At 39.1% G+C, this 19,846-nt stretch overlaps 1 long non-coding RNA gene and 1 other non-coding gene across 3 annotated transcripts; one reads left to right on the top strand and one right to left on the bottom strand.

Moving 5' to 3' along the window:
• Positions 1-1,700: 1,700 nt before the first annotated feature.
• LOC117354231 lies at positions 1,701-18,678 on the bottom strand. 2 transcript variants are annotated; one of them, XR_004538146.1, is made up of 7 exons: positions 18,621-18,678; positions 17,901-18,011; positions 10,498-10,603; positions 9,012-9,151; positions 3,836-3,971; positions 2,196-2,275; positions 1,701-1,830 (listed from the first exon to the last, which is right to left on the bottom strand). It is a non-coding gene; the product is annotated as an uncharacterized LOC117354231 (long non-coding RNA). The 2 variants fall into 2 exon arrangements; XR_004538145.1 differs by lacking the exons at positions 3,836-3,971; positions 9,012-9,151.
• Positions 18,099-18,172, top strand: TRNAN-GUU. Its single transcript has one exon. It is a non-coding gene; the product is annotated as a tRNA-Asn (tRNA).
• Positions 18,679-19,846: the final 1,168 nt, after the last annotated feature.

The following is a 19,846-nucleotide window of genomic DNA, read 5'->3' as shown; positions in this document are numbered from 1 at the left end:
GACGGCAATGGCCCCCTCATGGCATCAAAGGTAATGGGCCCCCCCCATCGACAGCAGTGCAGACGGCTCTGTTACAGGAAGGTCCCACGATAACTGCGTTTGCCGGTCCAGCCCCTTCCGACGTCACTTACTTGTTCCGGAAGAAGTGACGTCGGAGGGGGATGGACCAGCAGACACAGTCATCACGGGACCTTCCTGTAACAGATCTGGCTGCATTGCCGTTGATACGGGGGGGGAGGCCATTGCCGTCAGCTGTTCTAATTCTGCTTTCAGGTTGCCTTTTGCAAAGGAGCTCAGAGGGCAGAGCCGGCAGCTGCAATGTTTGGAGGGGGAGAGAAAGGAGCATGGAAGGTTGGTGGAGGGAGAGAAAGGGGGCAGGGTGGTATGGAAGGGTTGTGAAGATGGTATGGAAGGGTGGTGGAGGAAGAGAAAGGGGACAGGGTGGTATGGAAGGGTTGTAAGAAGGATAGTATGGAAGGGTGGTGGAAGGAGAGAAAGGGGCAGGGTGGTATGGAAGGATTGTGAGAAGGCTGGTATGGAAGGGTGGTGGACAGAAAGGGGCAGGGTGGTATGGAAGGGTGGTGGGATGGTATGGAAGGGTGGTGGAGGAAGAGAAAGGGGGAAGGGTGGTATGGAAGGGTTGTGAGGATTGTATGGAAGGGTAGTAGTGGAAGAGAAAGGGGACAGGGTGGTATGGAAGGGTTGTGAGAAGGATAATATGGAAGGGTAGTGGAAGGAGAGAAAGGGGGCAGGGTGGTATGGAAGGATTGTGAGAAGGCTGGTATGGAAGGGTGGTGGGATGGTATGGAAGGGTGGTAGAAAAAGAGAAAGGGGGCAGGGTGGTATGGAAGGGTTGTGAGAAGGATAATATGGAAGGGTAGTGGAAGGAGAGAAAGGGGGCAGGGTGGTATGGAAGGATTGTGAGAAGGCTGGTATGGAAGGGTGGTGGGATGGTATGGAAGGGTGGTAGAGAAAGAGAAAGGGGGCAGGGTGGTATGGAAGGGTTGTGAGGATGGTATGGAAGGGTGGTGGAGGAAGAGAAAGGGGACAGGGTGGTATTGAAGGGTTGTGAGAAGGATAGTATGGAAGGGTGGTGTACCTTAGGCCATTAAGCACCTCTGTAGACACGATTACAGTATCTTTTTTGTAGGCATCTGCAGGATCTTACTTTTTTAATAATTACTTTTTAATTGGTTTTAAATTACACGGTCAATTACCATGCCAAATAAAACAATTAACCCTCCCTTTTACAAAACCGTAGCACAGGTTTTAGCACTGGCCATGGCAGTAACAGCTCTGATGCTCATAGGATTTCTATGAGCATAGGAGATGTTACCACGGCATCGGGTGTTAAAACTGCATTTATAAAGGGGGGGGGGGGATAAGTTAGGCAGCAATAGGGCACCTGGGAGCTGTTACTAGAATCAGGCCCCCAGAGTCTATAAAGTTGGGTGCCCACATTTATTTATTTATTTAAAACATTTATATCCCGAATATCCAAAAATCTATTTAGGTTACAAAAAATAACACTCATAAACCTGATTACATAAATAAAACCTAACATTCCAATACTAACATAACACACTTTAACTTCCTCAATATAATCAATCTCACAGAATTCTAAAAAAACAAACAACCAAACCCCAAACAAACCAAGTTTGTTCTTTTATAAACAAATAAATAATATAACAATGAAGGCAGTTCCCCATTATCAATTTATTAGTTTGCACAAAAGCAACAATGAATGGGACTAGATGGTGCTCGATCCTTTTATTTTATATCAGACTCGACACAATCATGTTTCGGCCCAAAAAGGTCTGCCTCAGGTGTCTAAAAAATGAGACGTTAAGATAAGATTATACAATTATATCAGAAAACCTACATATTAAACAAATGCAAACATACACATGATTATATGCATAACATACAAAAATGAACATAAAAGCACTTAAATATATCATAAATATATTCATATATGTGGTATGGATATCCAACTATAAAAATCAATAAATTAAAACATAAAAATGAATGCACTGATATATGTCATGAATTCATATTTGTGGGGTAAATAACTTTAAAAATTAAGACATATTGCAAATAAACTTTTATTAAGAACAACATATGAGTAGAGTAAAATTAAAAACAACACGTGTATATTAAAAATGTAGAATGAAATTAAAAGCATGTACAATTACCTAGATAAATGAATATACTTTGCAGTTAAGTCATAGATGTATTGATCCATGTGTTCTGAAATCAGTTCTCTTGAAAAACACTAGAGCGTGACAAATAGATGAAAAAAGAGAAGAAGAAAGAGGGAACACAAAGAAAGGGCATGAAAAAAGGAGTATGTATTTACAATACATCCACTTTGAGAAATGTATCATTATAATTAATTTGTATTAAATTCATTCCAATTATGACATAAATTAACCTAATTGCATAAATCACCGTTTGTATAGACAAAGGGGAAACATTTTATAATAGGAAAAAACAAAAATGAAAATAGTGTCAATTCTTCATTTGAACCAATAAACCAACCATATCATATTGTGGTAACCAATTATTAAGGCAAAAATTGTGTATGCAGATAAGACATCTAATTATATGTGAATTTTTTGTAAATAAACTTAACGATTCAAAAAATAGCTAAAGGGAAAATAACAAAGAAAAAGGTAAGTACAGAGCAAATGTGCAGAAACAATCAATGAGTGAAACACGATCGTGTTGAGTCTGATATAAAATAAAAGGATCGAGCACCATCTAGTCTCCTTCGTTGTTGCTTTTGTGCTTTTCACTGTTGTGAAGGCAGTTTCTCCTGTTTGGTTTTTTTTATTAGTTAGTTTGCACATGCATCTTCCATCTGTTTGCAAATTTCAGCACACATTTTTCAGCACCATATATATAGAACCTAGGAGATAGTGCCTAAATGCTGTAGCGTGCAACTATAAAGGGGACATGCTCAAGGGCATGTCAGGGGCGTGTCTTGCAGTTGCACACGTAGTATTTTATAACTTATCACTTACACTCGCAACTGTCAACTTTAGGCACGACCATTGACACTAGCCTTTCTATAAGTACTTATGCCTGAAGTAGATGCCAACATGCTGATTTGCCCTATTCTATAACAGCAGTTTTACACACAATTGCCATTACAGAATTGGTTGTCTCTTAGTGCCCATGCTTTTGGCGCTTTTCGCAGAATCTACGCCATAGTGTGCAATTACAATATTTACAGCATCACTGTGTACTGAAATATATAAATCTGGCTTTACAAGAACCCAAAACAGCTACAAATATCTCCTTCAAGTTTTCCAAAAATTAACTCCCCCATCTTCCCAGGCTTTCTATAAGACCTCACAACTGTGAAACAGGAAAATGAGAGAGAGACTCTGCTGTTTCTCTTTAACTGCATTACATCTAAAGTTCAAACAGGTTGAGATCTTCTTTTAGAAGAATTAATAAAATATCTGTACAAAATCTATCCTGTGGAGCCCAATACATAGTAACCACAAAGGGACTGCAAGTTAGTTTGTAAAATCTACAAGACCTGTTGACAAACTTTACTGGGCCTCTATATTTGGGTTCCTTCTTGTTAAACTGCTAGCTATTATGACCTGTATAAATATACAGCCAGTCCCCAAGTTACAGATGCCTGACTTAAGTACGACTCGTACTTAAGAATGCGGTTGCGGCTTTGTTTGATTTCACTGAGCAGTAAAGCCAATGGCATAGACTCCTACACTTCTCCTGTAGCAGATTCAGGATTGATGCATGGCCACATGAAGAACAGTGTGTGGTTGTGCATGTTGTACCTTAGAGGTGCATGTTGTACCTTAGAGACATCGTGAATTAGCTCCTGTTGTAGTTCCCTCGACCCTGAAGAAAGATTCCTCTTGTGAAACATGCATGTCGGGAGAGGTGAAGGATGGATAGCATCACTATAAGCCAGAGCTAAGTGATGTTACACTCTTTTAATGAAAATTGAGTAAAGTAGATGGATATAGGAAAAAACAAAAAATTAAAAATTAAATGTGTTAATAAAAGGTGGACCGACGAAGAGATATACAACCAGGGGTATGTACCCTTATGGTGGTCTGAAGGTCCATACATATGGATGAATTATTTATACAGTAAGTTTATGTATAAAATACCAGGACAACCAATATAGTTGTATTGATTACATTGAAGTCACAACTGAGGCATTTTTTGGTACCTTAGAGGGAACACTGGCAGGGACAGTTGGCCCTTTTGTTTGCTGGGAGCAGAGATAAGCAGCAAGAATCTTAAAATCTACAAGTTCTGAGTTACATACAAATCCAACTTAAGAACAGCTTTAAAAACGTAACTCGTTCTTAACCCTGGGACTGCCTGTATACATAAATCATCTCAATATTCAGATTATTTTTTCCAGAATACTCTATTATGTAAATATTTAAACAGTATTCAGATAACATCCCTCTTTACAACTAGAAAGGATTATGCTTTTAAGCAAGCTGAAAAATGATTGCATAAGCTTTAATGTGTCACTGGCAAACCATATTGCAGCTTGTCTTGAAACACAAATGTAGATTGAAGATTTTAAACTTGATTTGTATTTTTATTTACAACCTTCAACTTCTAGGCACATATGGAACAGCTAAGTAACATTTTATGAACCATATGTCATTGAAAACAACTTTGAAATACACATTTAAATCCTTTACTCTTTATTGAACTAAAAAAAAAAAAAGTAAGGATATTATCTGAAAATATGTAGATATTGATATATAGCTATATGGAGAGAGACTGCGATTTTTTTGCTGGCTGCTTGTTTATGACTATTTTATATATTTAGATCTGATTATTTTGCTTGCGGACCTCTACTGTAAGGGAATTCTCACATGTTGCATTAATTATTAAACTCAAACGCTCTTGCTTAACAAACAATAATAACTCTTCATGGTTATGATTTGGATGAGAAGATAAGGCATGATACACTGTTAACCGCATTATTTTCTCTCCGATTAAAGAATCTTATTTTCTCATTTCCTGGCAAAGTTTACAAGCTTAGCAGGCAGAAAACTGGTTAAATAATAATTTGCCATCTTGTTTTCAGAATATTATACAAAGGGTGCAAATTTGCACTGGTCAGGTTTTGGTGGTTGTAAGGACTGTTGAGCATTGTACACATTCAGCTGCTCACTGCAAGCTGTGTCCTTCTGGAGAACACCAGGGATCCTGCTTTGAAAGCCTATTTTGCATCTGCAAACACCGTGGTAGGAGAGCCCTACAAAAGGGAGCTATGACTACCCCAGGCTTCATTGAGGGCACCTTATTCAGCTCAGGCAGACATCTTCCTCTCAGTAAACTCTCCCTAGTAGGAGGAGGGCAAGGCATTCTCTCTGATATTAAATGCCTACTCCTAAGAATTTATGGGTAACCAATACGCTTATGTTGTTCCATAAAAGATTGCTGTGTGAAGATACAAGGGCAACTCTCTTCATATAACAAAGCAGACTGCATATCATTTTAGGTTATTGTTTCTTAAGTTTTTCCGGATATTTTTCCAATTATTTGCATAGACTGTTTACCTTGAGAACCATGTATACCAGGAAAAAGATCATAAGATCAATATATATTCTCCATGCAGCTGTATAATTTGAAATGTATAAAATTTTCAAATCAAACGTACATTCAGCAGTGCTGTCACTGAAGTGGTGCCGTTGCATATCCCTATAAAGCCAAAAACATTTCAGTTGAATGTTTCAAGTTACACTTATTTGTGTGGACCATGTTGATGTCTAACTTAACTGTTTAGTAACTGAATACTATTGCTTGGATGTACGAGTATAAGGTACATGGTTAACTGGACCATCCATAAGCACCTCAAATCTCACTCCCCTCCTTTTTTGTGAGGATAAGTTTAAGCATATATAATTATACATAAAAAATGATCTGTTAAGATATTGGTTTGTAAAATCTGAACCAGCTGATGTGGCCAGCTCTGCCAATGGCACAATTTATCTTTCAATAGTTCCCGCAGATATTTTAAGAATTCTGAAGTTCATTTTGGTTTATTTATTATGCTCATATTAACTTAATTGTATTGCCTTTAGTCCTCCTCATGGCTAAAATAAAATAAGACCATGCTACAGGGCTGCCAAGAGCCAGTTGGCTAGTGCTGATTTTGAATTTTACATCTATCTATGTGTCTTGATTCTACCCATTGAAATCAATGCTGCAGATGGGGGTTGAACAGGTTGGTTTATCAGTAATCCAAGATTATCCTAAAGCAAAATGGAAACTCAGATGCTTGTCTGTTATTTCATTTGTAATCAATTGGTGTTCTCAACCCAGTCTAGTGTTCAAGATATCCACAATGAATATCCATGAGATAAATTTGCATACAGGGCCTCCATTGTATGCCCATTTTATCTGATGCATACTCATTGTGGGTATCCTGAAAACCTAACTAGCTAGATGTGTCCTGGGGACTGTGATGAGAACCTCTGATTTATAGGAAGCTTCACACAATCTAGGAAAATGAAAGAAGAGAAAAAAAAAGAGGCCCAACTTACTAAATAAGCATGAAAGTATGCTTAATAGGGACAAACACAGAGTCAATTAAGGATCTACAATTAGAGCATATATAGTAATTTCTGAAAGGGTTTCAATATAGGGTTTCAGTATTTAGAGAGCCTTTAGTAAAATGATAAAATCTTCCATTAGTCCAATGTCTCTCAAACTGTGTGATGTGGTACAATGGTGTGCCCCAAAAGAGATTCCGTGTGTGCTACGAGAGATTCCAGAATTTTACTTTATTTTTAAAAATTCCCTTCATAAGTATATACTAGAAAAAATTACATGTATGTCATGTATGCAAGAGTTTGTCAATGTTATGAGCTTCTTTGTGCGTAAGAATACAACCGCCCAGACAAGCATCATTCTTTGATGTGATTGGTCCTTGAAAACTAACAGTAAATAATTTATCCTAACCTGAGCAACAAAGTAATCAAGGCTTTATTATCGCTTGGATCTTCTTATCTTTGTGAACTTCAATTTTCAGCTCTGACAGAAATTACATTAAAAAAAAAGAGAACGATTGCAGATAGTGGATGATGGAGTGTGTGTGTTTGCTTGCCGACTATCAAGCCGCATTTTGAGTTAATTTGCATTCAAAGACAAGCACATCCATCACGTTGATTTGCAATTCTATTCTATCTACTTTAGTTTCACCGTTGTTACAATTGCCCATACATAGCTTAAAGAACTTTAAATAAATAACTCTCAAGTTTAATTTTTTTGTTGGTTTAGCACACTTCCGTTCAGTGTGCTGGAGCTAAAAAAAGGCTGAGTTTTTCCCCAGCCAAGTCAGCTGCACCTGCTACCTTTTTGAACACAACTAGTCTTAGCATGCTTGTACAAGAGGAAATAGAGGCCACAGAGACAACACATCTGAGTAAACCAAAAAAAAAAAGACTTGTGTTGTGTTCACCAGTTGAGCTTTGCTTATTTTTTTCAGACAAGATTTAAAAACCCAAAACTCTTGAACTGTTGTAAATTAGAAGTAAAATACTTATTTTACTTGAAATTGTATTACTGTGTAAAAGTATAGGCTTGATGAAGTGCAATAAAAGACTTACAGTCTATTTAATTTTCAGCACAATGGCCCGGATTCTAGAAGCAGCACTAAGTTAGGCAGCGGTAGGCGCCTACCGTCGCCTAACTTAATTGCTTTAATTGGTTTTAATTGGCAGGGTAATTGCTCTGCCATTAAAAAACAAGTAAAACCTAAGGTCAAAGTAGGCATGGTTGGGGCAGAGATGACTTTAGGTGCCATTAGCCGTGATTCTCCATCAAATTTAGGCACCAGTAATATAGGCCTTTAAAATCCTGGCCTACATTACCAGTGCCTAAGTGTTTCTGTAGCCACTGCGCTGTGTTTATAGCTGCCGCCTGATGTAGGCGCCATTTACAAAATCTGGCTCCATATGTACAAATAAATACCATTTTTAGATTGTAAATATTGCCACTAAGAAACTCAGCGTGTGCTATTTTAATCCTAATATCTCCATATAAGATTAACTCCACCTTTGGTTTAAATGATGCAAGGTTGCTGAATTTAGACTTTGCAGCAACTTTACTTTTTACATTTAAATGTTGCTTTTAACAGGAACTGCATAGTAACATATATAGTAACATAGTAGATGACGGCAGATAAAGACCCGCATGGTCCATCCAGTCTGCCCATACACTTCCCCCTCCGTATTCGCGGTGATAGGGGAACAGCATGGCCGTGAATACAGAAAAACTGCGAATAACTTCTTGTATGCTATTTGCGGGTTTTCTGTAAAAAACCCTAGAAAAGGCACAAAACCGCAAATAACCTGACCTGTTCCTGTACGGCTTTAAAGGAAAGTGTGGATCTGGATCCTGAGAACCACTACCAGAACAGAGCGCAGGGCTACCACTGCGCGAGGGAGAGAGCAGTAACCTGCTGTGGTTTGGCGGGGGACTTCCAGATCAGACTGCGTGCCTGGCGCTGGCAAATGCCAGGTACAGAGTCAGCGCGTGCCTGCTGAGTTGCAGTTGCGTGTGCGCTCGGTGGTGGGCTGGGGCCTCTGGGAACAGCGCTGGATCCTGTCAGTTCATTGGCCTCCGCCTCGGCTGCAGGTTTTGGGCGATTCCTCCCATTTCCTGTGATGTAAATTTGGGGGCGGAGACTGCGTTCAAAAAACCCCAAATAACTGAAATCGCGGATAATGAAATCCGAATACGGAGGGAGAAGTGTATTTCCAAAGCGATACTATGCATATATATAGCAGCCAGATAGCTAGAGTTAGACAAAATTTAAATGAGTTTTGTGCCTGGAATCCTGAATTTTGATACATAATCCTACACCTATGGAAGAAGCAAAGTTTAAGAAATTCTAAAAATGTATTCCTGGGATTAAACAGTCATACAAACTTTAGAAATTTATCACTGTACCATTACATTTTATCAAGCAATCATCAAGAGATTTCACTTACATGTTGGTGTGACAGATTTTCTGTTCAAGAGCTTCTGGAAAAGCCATTTCTAAGCAGACTTTAGGGTATGAATGCCCAACCTGCTCCCTGCTGAGCAGTTGTTCTATGCATCCAGATCACCAGAAAGCAGGAGAGATTTTCTGCAAAAGTTCATTAAGGGGAATGGTTTTAGTCTCTGGCTCTGACAGACCTCGGTGACATTTTAGCGCTGACGGATCCTAATACTTTTCCCTCCCTAAGCTAAGACGGATCCGTCAGCGCTAAATTGTCATCGAGGTCTGTCAGAGCCAGAAACTAACTACAAGTGGCACAGACCTCAGATTTTTAAGGACATGCGGGTTTAGATCCACGAGGTCTGTCAGGTCTGTGAGGTCCGCGTTTTACCCCTTCCCAGAATCCGACTCTATGGGCTCCTTTTACTAAGCCATGTAAGGGCTTTAATGCGCGGAATAGCGTGCACTAAATTGCCGCGCACGCTAGACTTTAACGCCAGCATTAAGCTGGCGTTAGTTCTAGTCACGTAGCTAAAATGCTGTGTGTGCTAAAAACAGTAATACAGCTTAGTAAAAGGAGCCCTATATGTGTTTTAAACCAGATTCAGTAAAGGGTGCTTAAAAATCATAACCCCTATAGAACAGCATGGGGGGGAGGGGCCCAAAACTTACACCTGCTACAACCAGGTGTTCTTGGCACCCAATTTGGAGGCACATCCCTGGTATTCCATAACACTGTGTGCAAATTTTAGGAATGTCCATGATCTACCCGTGTACCTCCCATAGCTTCACCCCTTTTTGAGTTGCGTGCCATGGGATTTCAGCGCACATTGTTATATAATAGCGTGCAACAAGATGCATTCTCAATTCGAAATTAGTGGCAATTAATGATTAATTATTGGCACTAATTGGCTTTTGAGCCAATTTACCTACCCCTTTTTTACAAAACCACAATAGCGGTTTTTAGCGCAAGCCAGCATGCTGAATGCTCTAGGCTGCTCCCGAACTCTATGAGTGTCGGGAGCAGCGCAGAGAATTCAGCGCGCCGACCTGCGCTAAAAACCACTATTGTGGTTTTGTAAAAAGGGGGGGGGGGTTAGTTGGATATATATCTTAGATTGGTGCCCAATTTTTGGGTGCCATATATAGACTCTGAGAATATATGCGTAAAAATACAGGATTTCTTGAAAACAAGAGATTCAGTGTCACTGGGTCTTACACCTTCCTGCTTCTCCAAAAAACTACACTACTCTAAAATTTGTGCCCCTGAAAAAAAGCACCCTTCAGAATAGCTAACATATAGAAATATCTTTGGCTGCTAACTTATTCTTCAGTGAGGCAAAGGCTGAGTTTTAAGGATATTAGAGAACCATGCAACCATGGGGTCTGAATAGAATTAGACAAATGCTAGAAATTATGTATATGTAAAGACTGTATCATAAACTGCAAGATGTTTGGCCTTGATGCTTTAGCTATTCACAGATTTCATTTACCTTCTGATCCCTCCTGAGCATTTTTGCTCAACTTAAAGATATTCACACATATTCTGTTTGTCCAGTTTTCTATGAGCTGAACCCATGCACAGCTGTGAATAGATTTCTGCAAATCAAGCACAGACATGGTTTACAATTTTGTTTCTTTGTGGCTGAAGTCATCCTTTCTTTGCTATTCAGAATTGCTATCCTTTTAAAGATAATGTTATTGTTTTTAGAATCAATTTAAAAGGGGGAAATTAATTTCTAGAACTAGACAAGCTATATGAGAAAACAAGACAAATTTGTTTCTTAAAAATAAATCAGAAAAATTGTAAAAAAAACAACAACAAAAAAAACCACACCAAAAAAACCACCAAAACTCCAAAACATAAAAACCCAGATTCCAAATGCTGACATTTCTTGCAGACTATCAATGTAAAGAGAACAGCAGGGATAGTAGTACTGGGAGACATATAGACAAAGAAGTTTATTTAAAAAAAGAATTTAGCAATGTATTTTCCTGCTAGCAGAGGTTATTTTCAAGATGGCCAAAGCTAAAACTGCCACCATTTGCCAGCTCAGAAAATATTAAACTATTGAACTGTATGGCAGATTCCCCCCCACCCCCCGAATTCTGCAGATCTTTTTCACCTGGTGTAGTTCAGTACCCCTATAATAAGTTTTAAAACAGGTCACAAAGGACTAAATTCAAGGCACCCAAAAACCCCAACCAAAACCAAAAAATCTGAGTGCTATTCTATAAACGGTGTTCCAAGATGGGCATCATTTGTAAAATCGCACTTGGCACTGAAAACCGCACCCAATTTTGAACGTGAGGATTTACACCAAGTGAAATCCAGTGTAAATCCTCATGCCTGAATTAGGTGCATAGCTCCAGTATTCTATAATACTTGCATGCATCTGAAGTGATTGTCTCTCCCATGGTTAATACCCCTTTTTTAGTCGCACACTTAAAAAATGTGCATACACATCTTTATAGAATATCAACTAAAATGAGGCATGCATGAATTCAAATGGTTGCTAATTAGCAGCAATAATTGTTAGTCCCAATAACTGGATGTCAATTGGCTCATTATTCAATTCAATTGCACATGCAAATTGGTTATGCGTCCACATTTGCATGCGCAACTTTGAGCACCATCTATAGAATTTGGAGGTAACATTTGCTAGACAGTTTAATCTGACTCGGTCAACTAGTTCTCTGTTGACACAGAACTGCTTGTTTCGAAATTTGCTACAAAAGGAAGGACATACATTTCTAAATCAACTACGTCCCCAAACAAAAGAAGAATACACACTTCACAGAGATAGAGATTTTCAACAGAATCCATCACAAGAGAACGAACAACCAGCAAAACTGGGAAAACCTCCACCAAGTTGAAATAGGCTAATCTGCGTAATACTGCTTGCTTCTGAAGCCTAATGTTTTAGCAATGCTCAGTTAAAGTAAATAATTATTCAGCCAGGAAAGGTGCTCTTAAATTTAGCAATTCTAGGCTGAGGGATCCTTAGCAAGAAGCTGCTTAAAAGTTTTCCCTTATGCCAATCCTCAGTTTTCCAGATATAGGTCGGCCAAATGCCATTTTTAAATGACTGCAGAAATAAAGGGGCCTTTTTTTTATTTTACTAAAATGGGTTAAAAATTGGCCTATGGGGTTTTAATTTGGGACTTTCCAATACGCTAAGCCCATTTTTAACGCTGCCCTAAAATAGGGCTTTTTTTTTTTCTTTTACAGGTCCCAGCCAATTTTTCCATTAGGGCATGAGACCTACAAAAAACACTACAAATAACTCTCCTGCACTAACTGAACTTCCTACCTGGTTAACAAACACACCCATGACATGCCCCCTTTCAAAATATAATTTCAAAAATACATTAACGAAAATGCAAAATTATCACAAAACACTTTAACGTGTTTTGTGGTAAGAATTTTCCCCCATGCACTAAGCACATGTTAGGGGTTAATGCCCTTTAGTAAAAGGGCCAAAAGATCCCCCTACATTATTGAGGCAGCTCAGGATATAAAATGGCAAAATTAAATATTTGGGAATCCACCAATGTTACCTTCTGCAAATTAAAAGCAACATTCTCCCTGTACCAGAATAAATGCAAGACCCTGTTGACCATGTGGGAATCTAGACATGCTGATTACACAGAAAGAGTTAACATGATGTTCTAGCTACTTAGAAACATAGAAACATGATGGCAGATAAAGGCCAAATGGTAACTATTCTCTCTTCCTCTCTCTAAGAGATTGCACTGCCTATCCCATGCTTTCTTGAATTCAGACACAGTCTCTGTCCTCACCACCTCTTCTGGGATACTGTTCCATACTTCTACCACCCTTTCTGTAAAAAAGTATTTCCTTAGATTACTCCTGCGCCTATCGCCACTTAACTTCATCCTATGCCCTCTCTTTAAAGAGCTTCCATTCTAATGAAAGAGACTCGACTCATGCACATTTACACCTTGAATGAAAACAGTTTGATACATTCATTTTAGAAGGAATGAAAAGTGTAGATGGCTCCAGTCTATTCGTTTAATGAAATGTGCAGTGCTCTAAGGGGCACATGGCCTTTGCTATGCTCTGTTCACAAAACTTTCACTGTCTTGGCTGCACCCTCTGTGCATAAAGCAGCATTTTAAGATCCATGCTAAGGAAGAAAAAACAAGAATATAACTCTGTATAGCAAGAGATTATGTTCCTACAATGCACTCTCTCATATACTCTTTCAATCATGAAATGTATATGCAGGCATCTGCCAGGGATGTTGAGGTAAACCAGGCCTTTCCAAACCTGTCCTAGGGACCCCACAGCCAATCAGATTTTCAGGATAAATTTACATATGCTGGATTTTCACCAAATGCAGATTTTTCTCATGCATATTTGTTATGGAGACCCTCAAAACAGCTGTGGAGTCCCTAGGAAAGGTTTGGGAAGTCCTGAATTACACTTTGCATAGTTTTAATGAACATTGGGAAGGAACTCTGCTTGCTGGGCTACCATCATCTGCCGAGAGCAGGCACTGTTTTGTTTTCATGGGGAATGTTATTGCAACAAAGTTTTCCGGGTAGATTTCGAATAGGAGCATACTATGCCAAGTTAAGAATTAGCACCAAGCACTGAACAATCATTACATATCTGTCTGAAGAAGTCTATACATACTCAATTACTTCCTATGTGCATGTCTAGAAACAATTCATAATGTGCTTTTTATTATCATAAGCAGACTCAAAGTTAATATTAAATATACTATCAGTAGCACTTGGCTTAGGGATAAGAAAAACACAGTTGTTTTGGTAAAGAGCTTATTGCGGTAGTTTCAAGCCAAATATTTTCCCTTATTCAACAGTCTTTCAAAATAGCTGAGTACACAAAATATGCCTGCAAAAATCTGCCTAAAACAGTTTATAGCTGAGATTTACAACAAGCATCCAAAATCCCAGTTGTCTACATATCAAAGCCATAGCAGCAATGCCAAGCTTTTAATGATATACTCACAGCTCGCTCTAAAATACAGCTCAGCTGTCTGTTTATTCACTTGCACATTTGTTTAGCTTCACTGACCTACTGAGGACTTTGTGAGAATGGATAAGATTTTGAATAAAAGGACAGATTTTTCATATCAGCTGAGCATTTCTTGGGTGTTAGATCAATGATGTGGAAAAAAAAAACAGTTTTGTTGAGGGCTTCTCTTGGAAATGGATCCCAGACACTACCCGGCAAAGGCCTTGCCTGCAGGTAGTGTGAGCTGCCTGCTCGGCACAATCCCTGGAATTTGTCTGGATTAGGTTACCAAGGAAACAATTAATATTCTGTAAAACCCACCAAAAAACAACTGTTCATTATTGCTGTGCAAAAACCTCAGGAAAGAGAATAATGGAGAATAGCATCCAAGAGACAGAATCAATGAGTCTGTTTTCTATTAAATTAAAAAAAAAAACCCAACAATAAAAAAATGTATAGCTGCCCACTGAAGTTGCTCAGTTCAATTGTTTATAGCAGAATGTATATGACCTATAAGCTGTACAAAATGATTGTGAACACAAAGACAAAAATCTTTTTTTTTTTTTTTCTATTCAGTCACTTGATGCAATGAAATTAATACAAATATCCAGGAGATCACAGAAGATTTAAAAAAAAAAAAAAAATGGTTTACTAAAAGTAGAAGGAACTAGGAAATAAAAAAATGACTTCTGGGACTGTAAACAAATAAGCAAGGCTACTGCATAAAAAGTGCATTTAATCCTTTTCAGTGGATTTGGAGCAGTGGTTCTCAATCTCAACCCACTCATGACACATCTAGCCAGTAAAGTGTTCAGCTTATTCACAATGAATATGCATAGTAGAGGTAGTAATGCAAGGGAAGGAGGTGGTGGAGAGGAAAACGGTGACGGAATTCAAAAAAGCACGGGATACACACAGAGGATCTCTAATTAGAAAACAAATGGTATACGAGTAAATTAAAGAATTAAGGCCTGTATTGGACGGACTTGCACTTTGTGTGTCCCACATATGGTGATTCGGTGTAGGATGGGCTGGGGAGGGCATCAATGGGAACTCTTCTAACTTGGAACATGAGGACGTTACTAGCCAGACTTTACAGCAGATATCCTGCAAACACGGGATAGCTGGATAGGCTGGAGTGAGCTTAGATGGCAACTTCAGCAGTTGGAACCTAGGACAATACCAGGTGGACTTTAGTCTATGGCCCAGAAATATCAAAGAAGAGACAAGTTAATTTAATCATGTACAGTATTTTTAATGAGAATAACTAATGGGCAAACTGGATGGACCATTCAGGTCTTTATCTGCCGTCATTTACTATGTTATATATATCAAAATAGACTGTGAACACCTGGTAAAATCTAAAAACTGGACCAACACTTACTGAGTCAGCCCTTGAAGAAAATCATACCTAGAATGGTCTTTTTTTACCCTAAGATCAGCCTATGTGGTTCTGCTCCAGCAAGATTTCCAGTGGCACAATAGCCCATTAATAGAAAGCATAGCAATGTAATGTAAAGTCATAACATTAAAATAAATTATACACATACTCCATGGTGTTCTGTATTATTTTTTCATACTGTCAACCAGACACACTAAAGAGTTACTCACTTCTTGTCTACCTAAGATAGATAAGATTTTGACTTTTCTCCTTTATACATTCTTTGGAATGAATGCAGCACTTGGTTTCAGCCACTCACAAAATTTCTCCACTCAAAATTCACTTGGGTGCTCTGATAAAATTTATAAAACTAAATTATTTCAGGAAGTACATTCAGAGCCTGGCATTTACCACACAACTTTACTGCAATCAAAGCAATGCTTAAAATTTTTAAATAATTTTCAAGCTGCTGATTTTCTGAGTGTCTCTAAGAGTTCCCATTTTACTATTACTACTACTAAAATTATTTCTAGAGCACTAGCAGAGGTATGTAGGGCTGAACAGAGTCAGAAAGGAGACAGTCCCTGCTGAATGAGTTTACAATCTAAACAATTAAGACAGACAAAACTGGATGACAGGGTAGGGGTTAAAATTAGAGGGGATGGTAAGCAGAGAGTAGAGGGGAGTAACATAGTAACATAGTAGATGACGGCAGATAAAGACCCGAATGGTCCATCCAGTCTGCCCAACCTGATTCAATTTAAATTTAGGGTTAAGAGTTGAAGGCTCTCTCAAAAAGGTAGTGTGTGTGGGGGGGAGGGGGTTCTCATTGCCTACCGATTTTCTCTAATCTGACAGATTAGGGAAGTCTTCCCTCCTACAGCCGTGTAATATCTTAAATATAATACATAATGTTGTAAGAGTTTAGAGGGGGTGCTGAAAAGTTGTCAGTCAGCCCAACCAACCTAAATCTGACATTATTTTGCCACTATAGCTGGAAAAAAAGTGTTATTTTAGTTTATTTCGTTAAAAATCTGCAAACTGGCACTTTGCAAAACTAAAATAACGCTCTTTTCAGCTACAGAGGCAAAATAACGTCAGATTTAGGAAGTTGGTTGGGCTGAGAACTTTTCAACACCCCATGTTATTAAACAAAGAAGTGTGATTAAAAATGACTTTTTTTAAAAAAAAAAAGAAAGCGTACATGATTCCATAAAATAGTTGGCATGATTAAAAGTGGAGTTATGGCAGATCTGCCACTAATAAAATTGTATTGAACCTTTTGTACTAAGCCCGCTTTTATTTTTATCACCTATTATGTTGCTGGTTGAAGATTGTGTAATTCATTCATAATACAGACTATTTAAACCTCACAGTTCATCTCAGAGACTCTGGACCGACAGAAAGTGCACTAGTGCTTAAAAGTGCCATTTCCTAGATCTCTCTACTTCAGTGAGGAGGGAGGAACACAAACTATCACTGCTAAAGAGAACTGCATTTCTTCATTCCCCTCCTCTCCGCGGTCGGGAAAAGTAAGTGAAAGAAAAATAAGCTCGACTTACACGTTTGTGTTCTACAGTAAACCGCATAAGAAATTAACTAATACAACCGAACTCGGGTGGAAGGTTTTTGCCAAACGAGCCTAATAGTCGGCTGAGCAATCTTGGGGTCTGATCAGCCCTAGAAATGACGCCAGGCAGGTGTGGTAAGAGGAGAAGGGTTTGGAGCAGTAGAACTGACACTAAGCTGCAATTTAGATTTGCATCGCGATGGGTAACACAGAACTCCCCGTTCAAGGACGTGCGGGTTTAGATCCGCGAGGTCCGTCAGGTCCGCGTTTTACCCCCCCCCCCCTCCCTCCCCCGCAAATAATTTTAGCTGCACAGTGTTAACCGAGTTCAATGGATTTTCATGAAATTATTTGTAATTACGTCTTTCAACGACTTTGGTGGGTTTGGGGCAGCTCGGGTCTAATTGCCAGCCCAAAGTTCAACGAGTCCTGAGTTCACTGCATTCACCCCGCTTGAACGCTCGGGCCTTACAACGTGGCAATCAGCAACCCTGCTCCTTTCATCCAAAGCGGATTTGTGGCCAGGCGCGATGAGATTACAGACAAGTCACGTCCAAGGAGGCCCGCGATGCAAGTTTTACATCATTGGTCTGGGCTTTTGCCCACTTTGGCTATGCAAACTCGAAAGCGCTTCCACGGCTTTGCTGAAACCCTGAGTTATCTTTACTTCATCGCCCTCTTCTTCACATAGCTCCTTTTTTGCTCAGTTTTCTTCCTTCTCTTCTGAAATCCCCATCCTCTTTTCCTCCTTTCCATGCTGTTTCCCACCGCATCATCCGCTAGTTTTGAAGTTTGATTATTGAGCATCAATCCTTAAAATTAGAAAAAACGAGCTGTAGGTGCTGTCTGCAGAAGATCCATTTTAGCACTCGGGGGTATTTGCAAGGCCGGCAGAAGTTCTGCTATACCTATACACACTCAAGGCAGAAACACTTCTTACCATCCACTCTCTTGTCCCGGGAGGGATTTCACAGCTGCTTCCGAACGATGGAACTGTTGAACACTGCTGCTGACCTGCCTCATGCGGATGCAGGAAGTAAAGGACTTACAACTGCAAAAAAAAAAAAAAAAAAAAAAAATTGGGGACTACAACTGATGCTTCTTTTTCAAGGCTGCTACAATAAGCTTCACCACAGAAGTCTCTGTGGCGCAATCGGTTAGCGCGTTCGGCTGTTAACCGAAAGGTTGGTGGTTCGAGCCCACCCAGGGACGAATATCTTTTTCAGTCTAAAAATAAATTATCAAATTTTTTATTATTTTTTTTTTGGGGGGGAGGATTTAAAAAAAATGATTGCTCCACTTACTCATTACTAATAGAAATCTTGTTCCGTTCAATTGTATTCAGCACATTTAGGTGCATGTCGATATTTTTTGTACCGAGATTAAAGCATTAAGTATAATTAACAATTACTGTATTCCTCTCCCTCCCTCCCCCCCCCAACACACATACACAAAACCCCAGAAACAAAACCAGATCGGAAGCTTAAGTGTATTATCAACACTAGAAGCTAAACATTGCACGCCCTGCCACAGACTTCTAAGGGAAGTTTAGCATTCTCTGAAGTCAAAGCTCAGCGAAGCCCCTTTGATTTACTGCCTTAATAATAACACGCGCCGGCTTGTTGGTTCCCCCCACCCCCTCTAAATTCCAAACGCTAACCTTTCGCTTTATGGCGACTCTCTGCAACCCTGGACTGGGTTTTTTTGGAACAGATCCTGGATAGAATCTGAGAAAGGGGTTTGGCCGCTTCTTGCAGAGGAGGAGGTGACACTTGTATGGAGAAGGTGAAATATTGGGAGCCTGAGCCTCGGGGTGATGCCTCTCCTCCTACCCAGGGGCAGCAGAGCGAGGAAGGAAAACTGAGCAAGTAACGGAGAGAAACACAGTACAGTTTTGCTAATAAATCTCTCCAACTCCCCCCCCCCCCACACCCCTCGCATGCCCTTTCGGCGTCAACTGGCTTGAAACAAGCTTGCACATTTCCTTTTACTTCAGTCATAAGTTCATTGTTATTTACTTGTGAGTTCACAATCTAATGATAATCAATCAACGTATTACGGCAGCAAAAAGGTTTTTTTTTGGGGGGGTTTGGTTGTTTGTTTTGGGGTTGTTGTTTTTTTACTGTTACTCAGAACTGCGATCCTAAGCTGTTTTTTCAGCTGCAGCATAATGGAAAGCAAAGTTAACATACTTGGACTACTTTTTTTTTAAAAAAAATCTACAACTCTAGGTTATTATGACAGTGTACACTGCACAGCGTACTGTAGATTAAAAATGGGTGATACTTTAGATAAAATGGAAAAAGAGTTAGTGTAATGTAGACAAGAAAAGTATTTGTACTGATTAGTCTTACCACACTCTTGCTATTCATTTTAATTCTAAATATTACATAAGGAGAACTTATCTAACACTCTATGAACTTGTGTTCTGGAACAGGTTCGAGTTGTGTTTTGCAATGTGCAACTGTTAAGGACGCTAAGCGTGCTCACTTTGCATATATAAATATTACAATTTCATTTAATACTTAAAGCCATAAATCAAAATACAGTATAGTGTAGTGCCCAACAGATTAAAAATTTGCACTATAATATTTCAAAAACTACGAATGAACAATGATTTATTTTCTATCCAGTAAAACCTTTAGGCGAACCCTTTCAGTAGGAGCAATGTGCTTCACCAAAGCTCGTTTGTGAACTGGGAGCAAAGAAAGAAGATTCACCTCATCAGCGTTCCAGAAAGCCTTTCTTCTTGTTTGAATATTTTTAACTGATTCCTAAATTGTGGAACAATAAAATCCAGACAGAAAACATTTGCCACATGTAAATAAAATGTAAAAGAGTCATATTTACAGCAATTTGTTCAACCATTGCATTTGTACATCTGGA

The sequence above is a fragment of the Geotrypetes seraphini genome, chromosome 2 (genome assembly GCF_902459505.1).
Source record: "Geotrypetes seraphini chromosome 2, aGeoSer1.1, whole genome shotgun sequence".
Lineage (NCBI taxonomy): Eukaryota > Metazoa > Chordata > Amphibia > Gymnophiona > Dermophiidae > Geotrypetes > Geotrypetes seraphini.
This window is presented reverse-complemented; position numbering and strand designations above follow the sequence as displayed.